The 13,612-nt window shown below is 40.4% G+C and overlaps 1 pseudogene; it reads left to right on the forward strand.

Annotated features, from left to right (window-relative positions):
- Positions 1-2,415: 2,415 nt before the first annotated feature.
- LOC107726943 (zona pellucida sperm-binding protein 4-like) lies at positions 2,416-5,334 on the forward strand (annotated as a pseudogene).
- Positions 5,335-13,612: the final 8,278 nt, after the last annotated feature.

Below are 13,612 nucleotides of genomic sequence, written 5' to 3' on the forward strand. Positions count from 1 at the left end.
ACAGAGACTGTAACATCTTATATCAGTTTCTGTGAAGACATGTGCATTCCTACCAAGACTCATTTAACCTACAACAACGACAAACCATGGTTCACTGCAAAACTCAGACAGCTCCGTCAGGCCAAAGAAGATACTCACAGGAAGGGGAATAATGTCTTGTATAAACAGGCTAAATACACACTGGAAAATCTTGTATAAACAGGCCAAATACACACTGGAAAAGGAGATCAGAGTGGCAAAGAGGAATTATACTGGAAAGCTAAAGAACCAATTCTTTTCCAGTGATCCTGCTTCAGTGTGGAAAGGTCTGAAAGACATCACCAATTACAAGACACCGTCCCCCAGCACTGTGGAGAACCAACAACTGGCAGACGATCTGAACGAATTTTATTGCAGGTTTGAAAAAACACCATTCACACCTCCTGCAGATGACTTGACTTGACTTAACAACCTGGAGCTTAACACGCTCAAAACTGTGGCGATGATAGTGGAATTCAGGAGGAACCCCCCTGCTCTCCCTCCACTCACCATCATGAACAGCACTGTAACGACAATGGAGACATTCAGGTTCCTGGACACCACTATCTCTCCACTATCTCTCAGGACCTGAAGTGGGAAAATCACATTGAGTCCATTGTCAAAAAGGCCCAGCAGAGGTTGTACTTCCTTCGCCAGCTGAGGAAGTTCAACCTGCCACAAGAGCTGCTGAAACAGTTCTACTCCGCCATCATTGAATCCATCCTCTGTACTTCAATAACTGTCTGGTTCAGCTCAGCTGCCAAATCTGACCTCAGAAGACTACAGAGGATAGTCTGGACTGCTGAGCGAATCACTGGTACAACCCTCCCTTCTTTCCAAGAACTGTACTCATCCAGAGTGAGCAAAAGGGCTAGCAAAATCACTCTGGACTCCTCACATCCAGCACACTCCCTCTTTGAACTGTTGCCATCTGGTTGACGCTACAGAGCACTGAGCACCAGAACGACCAGACACAGGAACAGTTTCTTTCCTCAGGCAATCCATCTCATGAACACTTAACAATAATCGTGGAACACACAACACTAGTATACATTATTTATTTAACACACATACTTATTTATATTTCAAATTTGCACATATCATACTTGTACATACAAAATTGTCTATATTATATATTGTGTTTTTGCTTTTTTGTACATTGTATATTTTGTATATTTTTATATTATTCTTTTTATTATCTGTGTCCTGTCTTGTCACTGTCATTCAGTTGCACTGTGGAACTTCTGTCACTAAAACAAATTCCTCGTATGTGTAAACATACCTGGCAATAAAGCTCATTCTGATTTTGATTCTGAATCCATTACCTTTGGGTTACAAATCTTACTCTTTACCCATTAGGCTATGACTCCCCAACACAACTTGTAGGTCGTATTCGGTGTGTTTGTCCGTCATGCTATTACTATCTGCTTAAATGGGGAAAGATTTAGTTGCGATCTGGGCAGTTGTGGGCTAATTGTTGGAGTCAGACTTGTAACCTGAAGGTTGCAGGTTTAAATCTCAATACCAGTAGGGAATGTAGGTTAAGGGATTGAATGAACAGTGCTCTCTTCCACTTTCAATACACCCAGTTGCTCCCCGGGCACCACAGCGACTGGTTGCCAACTGCTCTGGGTGTTCACTACTCACTGCTTCTGATGTGCATGCAGTAATTTGGAAGGGTTAAATGCAGAGGCTAATGTGCATGCAGTAACTTGGAAGGGGTAAATGCAGAGGACAATTTTCAAGTATGTGCTACCATACTTTGCCTTCACTGTCTGGTAAAAAACTGTTTTTAAAGTCTTTTAATTTTTGTTTGTATAAGCCTTTCTTTCCCACTCCAAACAAAAGTGATGGTGGCAAGCAAAATAATTCCTTATCATGTTTAGCTGAGAGAAAAAACCTGGTGGAGCTAATCCTTCTGACAAGAAACAAATTACAATACGTAGGTGTTTCATTTCCTCATGAGTGAAGTGCTAACCTGCAACCTGGCAAATAAAATTTTGGGCTATACCGAAGGATAATGATCTTGCAGTGTGTGCAAGATTTTAAAAGCACTTTATAATATGACTTTTAATTACAATGCAGCATTTAAGAAAAGAGCATATATGGCTGGGATAGGGTTCAAGTCAAAATTAGTCAAAAAAGCAAACTCCAGAAAGCATGCAAGTAAGAAGGAAAAACATAAAACAATATGACAAAACCTATAAATGGCTCCTACACACAAGTTTGTGTTTTCATGTATGTAACAAGGACAATTGAATCAATGAGAATCAATAAGTTGCATAAGCTCCAACTCATGCAAGTCTGGAGAATCGTGAGGGTTAATGAAGAGGGAGGGGCTATCTTTAATTAGCTGAAAGCTGTAGAGTACAAAAAGACCAAAGGGCAGCAGTCCTATTTTGTGACTAGCTGTTGAACAATGGGTGGAAGTTGGTGATTGGTTCAGATCTTGGCAGTTTGTGCGTTCTGTCATGCTGTTCCAAAGTGGGGTAATTTGCTCCAGAATCCTCAAGAGCTGATGATTCAGCAAACTGACCAGTGGTTTCAGCAGCCAGTTCAACAACAAACTAACCAGCAGTTTCCTCAGCAGTTTCAGCTACAGAAGCCAGTGGTGCAGACAGAGCCCCTTGATAAGTGTGCTGTAGCTGATTATGAGCAGATCCAATGTGGACAACCTGGGATCAGTGGTGCTGAGTGTGAAGCTATCAACTGCTGCTTTAAAAGACAGCAGTGTTACTATGGGAGGGCAGGTAAGCGTTCTCAATCTAATTCTGTTCATGTTAAACTGATTCTCCACATTAACCTGCTCTTGTACCTTGTTCCAGTGGCTGTCCAGTGTGGTAGTGGTGGCTAGAGATGTTACTCTGCCTCGACTGTGTCTGGATTCGGTTCGTCTACTGGGTGGAAACCACCCACCTTGCGCTCCTGTTGAGTCCACACCTTACTTTGCTATATACCAGTTCCCTGTGACTGCATGTGGCACGAGCATGATGGTGAGCAGCTGCTTCTGGTTTTATTCTGCATTTGCTTATGATGGACTGGATGCTAACCAGGGCTTGAAAATGAGATTTATAATCGGTTCATTCTGAGCAGAATCAATGTTTTAACGTTTCTGTTCCTCTGTATCGCCATTCTGAAACTAGTTCGAGTAGAAGAAATACCGGTTTTTTTTTTTTGCCATTCTGAAACTAGTTCGAGTAGAAGAAATACCTGTTTTTTTTTTTTTTTAAAAACCACTTTCTTTGCCAATAAAGTAGTTTTTTCTACTCAAAGAAAAGGGGGGGACAGGAAGAGAGAATTTTGAGATCACCTTCATTTTTATTGGAAAAAATTCCTTTCCGCTGTGACATTTTGAAAAGGGGAGAAGAGTTCGGCAGAAGGTGGGTTTGAAGTTGGGTCCATCGTGTCAAAGCAGATGCCTTACCATCTACACCACGTAGTTGGTGTAAATGGCATCTGCCAACAAAGTTTAGGCTATAAAAACGTCAATCCAATAAGTTAATTTAAGGTGAAACTGATGCCTACCTCATTTGGCTCTTATCCAAATGTTTACGTTCGCGACGTATCTAGATGGCAAAATATTTATTATAGGCAAGACTTTGTACTTCGCCGTAAAACAACATCCTTCACGTCGGTTTTATACACAGTGAGGCGGTGGTCACGCTGAGTGCAACGGAATGAATAACGGAACTTTTAAAAAAATATATTTTTTTTTATTTGTTAATCTGTCAATGATTTAAGTTATTTATTTATTTATATATATATATATATATATATATAGATAGAATATGCCTATAGTCTTGTGTTCTCTGTTCACAGAAGTGCTGCAGGTGCGTGTGATCTGTTGAATCAATCTTTCACTATCCTCAGATAAACCATAACACTGGTCCATTGCGACTTATCAGTTCACAGCTGAGCTTTTCACTCGCTGGATGCGGGTGTCACATGTGCATAGGCCGTACTACTGGAATTCATGATTTGTTGACTGCTAACTTCAAATAATCAATGGAACGATAAAATAACCTTATTAACAGGTTAATGGCTATTTCAAATTTTCGATTCTGTTCGGAACTAGCGAATTTGATTTCAGTTTCTGGTTCTGTTCCTGTCAATTTCATTTTTTCGTTCCTTGAACCGGTTCAGAGCCATGTCGCTAACATTGTTCTTGTTCACAGGAGGACCCTGGATATGTGGTGTATGAGAACAGAATGACCTCCTCATATGAAGAGGGGATTGGACCGATTGGTTCCATCACAAGGGACAGTCATTTTGAGTAAGTGATCTATGACTTGGTGTGAATGTTAGTCTCTGATAAACGCTGCAAGCTCACAGTCTGTCCAGGTTTCTCTTCCAGTGTAGGTACTCTGGAACTTCTGTTGAAGCTCTGGTTGTGGAGGTCAACTCTGTTCCTCCACCTCCACCAGTAGCTGCTCCTGGACCTCTCAGGGTGGAGCTCAGACTGGCCAATGGCCAATGTGTCACCAAAGGCTGTGCAGAAGGTAAGGTCTTGTCCTGTGTCATCCTAAAGCCTTTCAAACTCCTGCAGTTTCTGTTTAAACCCCAGTGTTCCTCAGGGGATGAGGCCTACATGTCCTACTACAGTGATGCTGATTATCCCGTCACAAACGTCCTGCAGGAGCCAGTGTATGTTGAGGTGCGCATTATGGAGAGAACTGACCCCAACATTGTCCTGATGCTGGGACGTTGTTGGGCGACTTCAACCCCCAGTCCACTCAGTCTCCCCCAGTGGGACCTTCTGATCGACGGGTGAGTAATGCCAATCTTTATCCAGTTAGTCTGCTGGGAGGCACTTTCTAACCTTTTTCCTCTTCAGATGCCCTTACCAGGACGACCGTTACCTGACCGCACTGGTTGCAGTGACTGGATCGTCTGGCGTTCATTTCCCAACCCACTACAAGCGCTTTGTTGTGAAGATGTTCACATTTGTAGATCCAGCCTCACTGGCTCCTTTGCAGGAAACTGTATGCCCCCCTTTACTTGAACATTTAAATTTTACTACTTGTGAATTCTATGACTTGAGCCTCTTTCTTCCCTGTCAGATCTTCATCCACTGTAGTACAGAGGTGTGCCATCCATCTTCTGGCTCTTGTGAGCAAAGCTGCACCCGGAAACGTGAGTTCTTGCAGTCTCTACTAGCGGAACTGAGAATTTATAAGTGCATTCACACTTAACATTTCTCTTTCAGGAAGAGACACTCGTATCAAGGCTGTCTCTAGTGAGCAGACTGTGGTTTCTAGTGGAGGAGTTACTCTGGTCATGTAAATCTAGTTTTTAATAAACTTTGTCGAACACCAAGATCTGTGTACTGGTATTTTGGCTTTACAGAAGCTGGTATTACATGCCTTTTTCCTTACTCCTCTCAGAATCAGAATGAGCTTTATTGCCAGATATGTTTTCAAATATGAAGAATTTGTTTTCATGACAGAAGTTTCTGCAGTGCAACAGAATGACAGCGACGGAACCAAAAACACAGATAATAAAAATAGAACATGTAAATAAGGAATAACAATATATAAATAGACAATTGTATGTGCAGGTATATTATGTGCAAATTTGAGGTGTAGACTAAGTGTATAAATAGTGTTGTGCTTTCCAGTTATTAAGTGTTCATGAGATGGATTGCCTGAGGGAAGAAAGTGTTCCTGTGTCTGGCCGTTCTGGTGCTCTGTAGCGTCGACCAGATAGCAACCGTTCAAAGAGGGACTGTGCTGGATGTGAGGGGTCCAGAGTGATTTTGCTCGCTCTGGATGAGTACAGTTCTTGAAGAGAAGGGAGGGTTGTACCAATGATTCGCTCAGCAGTCCGGACTACCCTCTGTAGGCCCTATTTGGTAGCAGAGCTGAACCAGACAGTTATAGTAGTGCAGCGGATCGATTCAATGATAGCAGAGTAGAACCATTTCAGTAGCTCCTGTGGCAGGTCGAACTTCCTCAGCTGGCAAAGGAAGTACAACCTCTGCTGGGCCTTTTTAACAATGAAGTCAATGCGAGTGTCCTGCTCCAGGTCCTGAGAGATTGTGGTGCCCAGGAACCTGAATGACTCCACTGCAGTCACAGTGCTGTCCATGATGGTGAGTGGGGGGCAGTGGTGGAACGTACTAAAATATACTCAAGTAAAAGTGCCATTACCGTCCAAAATGTAGTGAGTTAAGTAAAAGTACTTGAGTAAGAGTAGCCTATTTAAAAGTACTCATGAGTAGTGAGTACTGAGCTGTAGATTCTACCGCCTCATAATAAACGCTGTACACCGCATTTGATACATTTTTAAAATGTTGTACATTCTGTAATTCACATTCTTTGTCATAAAGAATGAAGAATCTATCATCCAGTTTTAATTTTGACTGCCAACTCTTTAATTTTTTTTTTTAAAGTAGTCAGTTGACGAAAAGATGAAAGTTATTCTCAGTACAATCATCCCCATTTAAATTATAATGTTTGAAAAAATACATTTAAAAGCATGTGTAAAGCCACTGAGACAGCATGCTGTTGTTGCACATAAGATATTAATGTTTAGAACAGCGCAAATACAAACACCATTAGAAACTCATAGTTCAGCATCACACACCATGATATGGGTTAAAATGAGAGCCCATTTCTCTCCAAAACGGTGCCAGTTTTAGCGTTTTGCAATAAAGAAATAAAAATAATCAAACTCATGAAAAGTCATCAAGTTCAACAAGCAACAACGACTTATCCAAGTGACCGCTGCAGAACGCACGCGAGAGAGAGACGAGGCAGCGCAGATCGCGCATCTTATAAGTGAGTGGGAATTTACCGAACGTGGCACTTGCGGGAGTTAATACTGTATGCAATACCCGCAACTTCACACCAAATTTCAGGTCGTGTAGATAGGCAAGCGTATATGCAACTCATTTAGTAAGCAGAAATCCGAAATTTACCTTAACATATTAAGTTAGAGGAAGATGCGACAGAATTGATGCTTGAAGAATGCACTTCCAGCAGCCATGATAAACAGTTGGCGGTTAAAGTTTTCTATGCACAATTTGATTTGACGAAAGTCACAAGACCTATTACTCTCTATCCAATCACGTTGATGGATAAAAAATAAAAGTAAAATAAGCATGTAACGACCACAAACGGAGGAAAATAGCGGAGTAAAAGTACCGATACATCACTTAAAATGTACTCAAGTAAAAGTACACAATTTTTTAACTACTCAAAAAAGTACAATTACTGATAAAAACTACTTAATTACTGTAACATGAGTATTTGTAATTCGTTACTTCACACCCCTGGTGGGGCGAGAGCAGGGGGGTTTCTCCTGAAGTCCACAATCATCTCCACTGTGTTGAGCTCCAGGTTGATGAGCCTGCACCAGACAGCCAACTCTTTAACCTCCTGTCTGTAAGCAGACTCGTCACCATCCTGAATGAGGCCGATGAGTGTGGTGTCGTCTGCAAACTTCAGGAGCTTGACAGAGGGGTCTTTAGATGTGCAGTCGTTGGTGTACAGGGAGAAGAGCAGTGGGGAGAGGACGCAGCCCTGAGGAGCTCCAGTGCTGATTATATGGGTGCTGGATGTGAGTTTTCCCAGCCTCACTAGCTGCTGCCTGTCTGTCAGGAAGCTGTTGATCCACTGACAGACGGAGGTGGGCACGGAGAGCTGAGTTAGTTTGGGCAGGAGGAGGTTTGGGATTATAGTGTTAAAGGCCGAGCTGAAGTCCACGAACAGGATCCTCACATAAGTCCCTGGTCTGTCTAGATGTTGCAGAACATAATGCAGTCCCATGTTTACTGCATCGTCCACAGCCCTGTTTGCTCTGTAGGCAAACTGAAGAGGATCCAGCAAGGGTCCAGTGATGTCCTTCAGGTGGGCCAGCACCAGTTTTTCAAAAGACTTCATGACCACAGACGTTAGAGCCACAGGCCTGTAGTCATTAAGTCCTGTAATTTTGGATTTCTTTGGGATGGGGATGATGGTGGAGCGTTTGAAGCATGAAGGGACTTCGCACAGCTCCAGTGATCTGTTGAACATCTGTGTGAAGATGGGGGCCAGCTGGTCAGCACAGGATTTCAGACAGGCTGGTGTAACCCAATATGGGCCTGGTGCTTTTTTCCTTTTTTGCTTCCGGAAGACCTAGCGCACCTTGTCTTCACTGGTTTGAGGTGCAGGTGTGGGGGGGAGGGTGGTTGCAGGAGGTGTGAATGGTTGTGTGGAGAGGTTTTCAGGGCGGGTGTGGGGTGTTTTTTCAAACCTGCAGTAGTACTCCTTCAGATCGTCTGCCAGTTGTTGTTTCTCCACAGTGCTGGGGGATGGTGTCTTGTAGTTGGTGATCTCTTTCAGACTTTTCCACACTGATGCTGAGTCGCTGGAAGTGAACTGAGTCCTTAGTTTTTCAGAATAATTCCTCTTTGCCACTCTGATCTCCTTTTCCAGTGTGTATTTGGCCTGTTTATACGAGACATTGTCCCCCTTCCTGCAAGCATCTTCTTTGGCCTGACGGATCTGTCTGAGTTTTGCAGTGAACCATGGTTTGTCATTGTTGTAAGTTAGATGAGTCCTGGTAGGAATGCACATATCTTCACAGAAACTGATATAAGATGTTACAGTCTCTGTGAGCTCGTCCAGATCGGTGGCAGCAGCTTCAAAAACACTCCAATCAGTGAGGTCGAAACAGGCTTGTAGATCCCCACACTATTAAACCAAGGTTCCACGACCTTTTGTGAGGTCATGCATTCTGAGTCCAGGCTTCTGTACCAGGGTTTCCGCGTGGTCTTAAATTTAGTTGTATCAAATTTAAGGTCTTAAATTGTGCAATAAAGTTTTAGCAAATTAGCTCAAAAGGGAAATGTACTTATTACAATTATTTATATCTACTGCCAGTAGTAACTGCAGCAGAATTAAATTGCCATCAACCTGTTAATTTTGTTGACTAATAGTTTTCGTCATAACGTTCGTCAATGACTTTTTTTCTGTTTTTTTTTCACTGACAATGAGACTATAACGAACAAACTCTTTTTGAATGACAAATCATGACGAAAATATATTGACATTTTCGTCAACGAATAAAAACGAGATGAAAATGTTAGGGAGGGACGATTTGGGAAGAGATTCATTAAATTTCAGAACGAATCTGCTGTGTGGTTATGAGGTTAGATGTGTACATATAAACCGGAGAGACATAAGTTAAAGTACACTTGCTGCACGTCGCATAAAACTTTAAAAAATGTTGTTATTATGTGGGAGTAAGAGATGAGCAGACATATAGATAAATCTGATGACGCAAGAGAGAACTCATTTCGGTCCGGTTTTCTGAACACACACGCGCGTCTCACAGCGTGCGAGTAGGCCTACGCTTTCACGTCGCATGAACTGCGAATTACACACAAAATGGTGTTGAATTGTCCGTTTTGACGAGTATTCATGTAAACACAGTTGATTACGTCTTAAGTGAACACAAACAGTAGAGAGAACTCTCAATCGGTTTTAAAGGGACCGCAGCCTAGTTTAGTTGCTATTGTCCTAGTCATTGATGTTAATTAAGCAACTAAAGACTAAAAATCACTCACTGCTCTTGACTGAAAAAGTTTAGTAGCCCTAAAGATGAATCTAAATTTATTTACAGAAATCTCTGCTTGAAAGAATCAAGAATATGGTAAACAAGTTGCTATAAAGAATGCATAATTAGCCTATATAACCATTGGTATTTCTATAAACAATTCAGGTGACTAAAGTATGCCAAAATCTAAAGGGCATTTTAGTCAAAAGACTATGACTAAAACTAAATCAAAATTTGCTGTCAAAATTAACACTGCCATCAACCAATCTGTTTGTCCAGCGAACATTCAGTGTAAGTTTATATCAACTCTAGGAAAGGATATTTTTGTAGCTACAGAAAATACTTTCATACAGTAATGCATTAGAGTGTGTAGTAAGGATCAAAATCGTAAAGGGACATTAATCTGCAAGGCAGAATCAGAAACTCATGTAATTTGTGCATTACTCATGTAATTAACACAAACTAGTCTAACAAACAATCACTCATACATGGGAAAGGGCAAATGAGGCTTGATGAATGAAGTTATCAGAAAAAAAAGAGAGAAAGAAGCTATGAAAAGAGTTAGTTAACCACCTGAGTAAAACCATCAGCGCCATTTTTATTAACTGGGTCTACAGCTTATTCTAAACCTCCATTTTGTTTAGTTAAATGTATGATATTTGCATTGCCTTGGCCTGGAACGAGCGTCCGGATGCAGTCTCGGATGAAAGTCTTGATGGTTTGGAGGTTCGGTGGTGGAAGAGTTGAGATCACCGCTAGCTCACATCCTCATCTTCTCAGAATCTAACAGAACCGCCAGACTGACTGAGGCGGGTCACCGATGTGAGAGCTTTTTCTCCTATTGAGCTCACACCTCCGGGAGGTCACAGAGCCAATGGTGACTTTCACTTTTGGAGGGAAAGATTATGACTCTTTGTCTTAGAGCATAGTATTTTGCATATGTAATTTGATTGGGTGTTGACGCAAAAACTACTAAAGATTCTTAGAACACTAATATGTTGTTGCATAGGTATAAACATATAATATACACTCTCAATTAGATCAACCGAAGACGAATTCATAGAGACCAAACATGGTATATGTAAGGTTACATGAATGAGTGGTTCTACCATAAGCATGCATAAAATAGTATACAATACAAAAGACAATATACAAGAACAGTAACAACATACACAATGACCTGAAGTATATGTGTGTTCATTCAAAGAAAGGTTTTCCTATGAATTAATTAGAGAAGAGTCCGTTTTTACTGTGCATTGTGTCTTTCCTATGGAAATTCCGCCGTTACCGGGGAAACAGTGATATTTCTACCAAACGCTCCACCTGCTGGCAGAGAATGAATGAGCATTTTCAATAAAACTGTTGTTTTGTTCAGACTAATGCAAAAATCAACCCATATTTTTACCCTGCAAACACGCAGAGTTTTAAATGTGAACTGGTGGATCTATAAGAAGACAATGCATTATAAAAATCAAAACTGTATAGGGGTGTGCAGTATGTATGGTCTGTGATAATATCATAATTCTTGTTTTTAACTATGTGCGATCTGATATTATCGAGTACATCAGGAAAAGCAAACAAAACACACCTACAGAGTGCATGTATACATTAGGTGATGAAGTCTAGTAAGTTAACAGGTTAAACTAGTGTGCATGCGCATTTAGAGTGAGTTCTTTCACTGCATGAATCAGTCTATTAAAATGCATTTAAAATGATCACAATTCAAGATATGGGGCAGAAAATGTCTATATTTATATCATTTCAGAGTTAATATCACACGAAGAGTGCCGTTTTTTTCTCAAAGTCAGCGTGATTACAAATGTGATATTGATTTATACAACAGTTTAATAAACTAAGTTGGTATTAAGAGACTTACGTTTTAGACACCACAGCACTGTTTCGCATTTTGGAGCAACATGACAGTGTTTAATTCCTGAATGAATCAACCGTTTAAATGATTCGGTTAAATCGCAATGACTCACTTATTGACAGTGACTTGCTGCCACCTACTGGCGTTTTTTAATAATTTCAAACATCAGTTTTCAATGCTTTATGTTTGAAATATCAAAACATCATTTAGCTATGCATTTGTAACTGCAGGTTAAAGTATTCCATGTCCCTCAGAGCTGCATTAAACAGTGTGTAAATGCATCTAAATGACACTTCTAATGCAGCTTCTGTGTTTCTTCTGCATTGCAAAGATACATTTTGTTGATACTGATTTAATTTGCTTGGTAACAGTTTATAGAGATATAATTTTTTTTGTCAATATCGCACACCTCTAATTTATGTTATTTAATTTATATAATAATTTATTGATAATAATTGCTTAATATAATAATTAATACTTTTGACTCATCCATTTTCTTAAAAATAGTTTAAAGGCTCAAATGTAAAGTTTATCATTTTATAAAACTGTCTGTTTTTGTGAAAACTTGTATCTGAACTGTAAATTATGCTTTTTACAGTAATTTTACAGTTTAATATGGTACTATAGACATTGCCCTACCCCGCTCATATGGTATTAATTTTATTTGTGCAGGTCTTAAAAAAGGTCTTAAAGTCTTAAATTTGAGCTTAAAAATCCTGCAGAAAACCTGTGTACAAGCCATGACCCTTATCCATCCTCAGCTGTTAACCTGGGCCACTGCATAAGGTACCAAATTAAGGGTTAATCGTTAACTTCTGATTGGTTAACAGGATGTTTTACCCATCCAACCAGCATGCATTTATCCCATCCAAGTGCACATACACATTTTGCTGTGGCACATGGGGAGCAATTGAGGGTTTGGTGCCTTGCTCAAGGTAACCTCAGCTGTGGGTATATAAGGTAGAGCATTATACATTCACTCCCATGTACAATTCCTGCTGGTACTGAGACTTGAGCCCATGACCAACACTTTAACCATAAGGCAATGACTGCCCCCTCCCTCCACAACTTGTGGTGGTCATATTTGATTCATTTGTCAATTCTGTTAGTACTATCTGCTTAAATGGGGAAAGATTTAGTTGTAAGCTGGGCAGTTGTGGCCTAATGGTTCGAGTCGGACTTGTAACCTGAAGGTTGCAGGTTTAAATCTCAATATCAGTAGGGAATGTAGGTTGGGGATTGAATGAACAGTGCTCTCTTCTACTCTTAATACAGCCAAATGCTCCCGGGCACCACAACGACTGGTTGTCAACTGCTCTGGGTGTTCACTACTCACTGCTTCTGATGTGCATGCAGTAATTTGGAAGGGTTAAATGCAGAGGACAATTTTCAAGTATGTGCTACCATACTTTGCCTTCACTGTCCGGTCAAAGTGTTGGTTTTTAAAATCTTTTTTATTTTTGTTTGTATAAGCCTTTCTTTCCCACTCCAGACAAAAGTGATGGTGGCAAGCAAAATAATTCCTTAGCATGTTTAGCTGAGAGAGAACCTGGTGGAGCCAATCCTTCTCTGACAAGAAACAAAGTACAATACATATGTATTTCAATAAATTTGAGGTGTTATATTTCCTCATGAGTGAAGGGCTAACCTGCACCCTGGCAAATACAATTTTAGGCTATACCGAAGGATATTGATCTTGCAGTGTGTGCAAGATTTTAAAAGCACTTTATAATATGACTGTATTTTAATTATAATGCAGCATTTAAGAATAGAGCAGCTATGGCTGGGACAGGGTTAAAATAACACAAAGCTTCAACGTAATCATGAGTATATTAAATCAACTTTCTTCTGAGCCAGTCTGAAGATACAGGCCTGTACATTCCAAGATGTGTTTCTAAGAATAAAACAATCTAGAATTGTCAAAACGTCAGCAATTGGATTCAGCTAATGAAGGATAAAACTAAGGCCGAATTCAAAATGGCAGAAATAATACTAGTATGCTATTTTGAATTATGCTCAAGTTTGTGTTTCATGTAGGTATCGAGGACAATTGATCAAGTGAGAATCATTCAGTTGCATAAGCTCCAACTCATGCAAGTCTGGAGAATCGTGAGGTTAATGAAGAGGGAGGGGCTATCTTTAATTAGCTGAAACCTGTAGCGTACAAAAAGACCAAAGGGCAGT

The sequence above is a fragment of the Sinocyclocheilus rhinocerous genome, unplaced genomic scaffold (genome assembly GCF_001515625.1).
Source record: "Sinocyclocheilus rhinocerous isolate Xijiao unplaced genomic scaffold, SAMN03320098_v1.1 scaffold4509, whole genome shotgun sequence".
NCBI classification, from domain to species: domain Eukaryota; kingdom Metazoa; phylum Chordata; class Actinopteri; order Cypriniformes; family Cyprinidae; genus Sinocyclocheilus; species Sinocyclocheilus rhinocerous.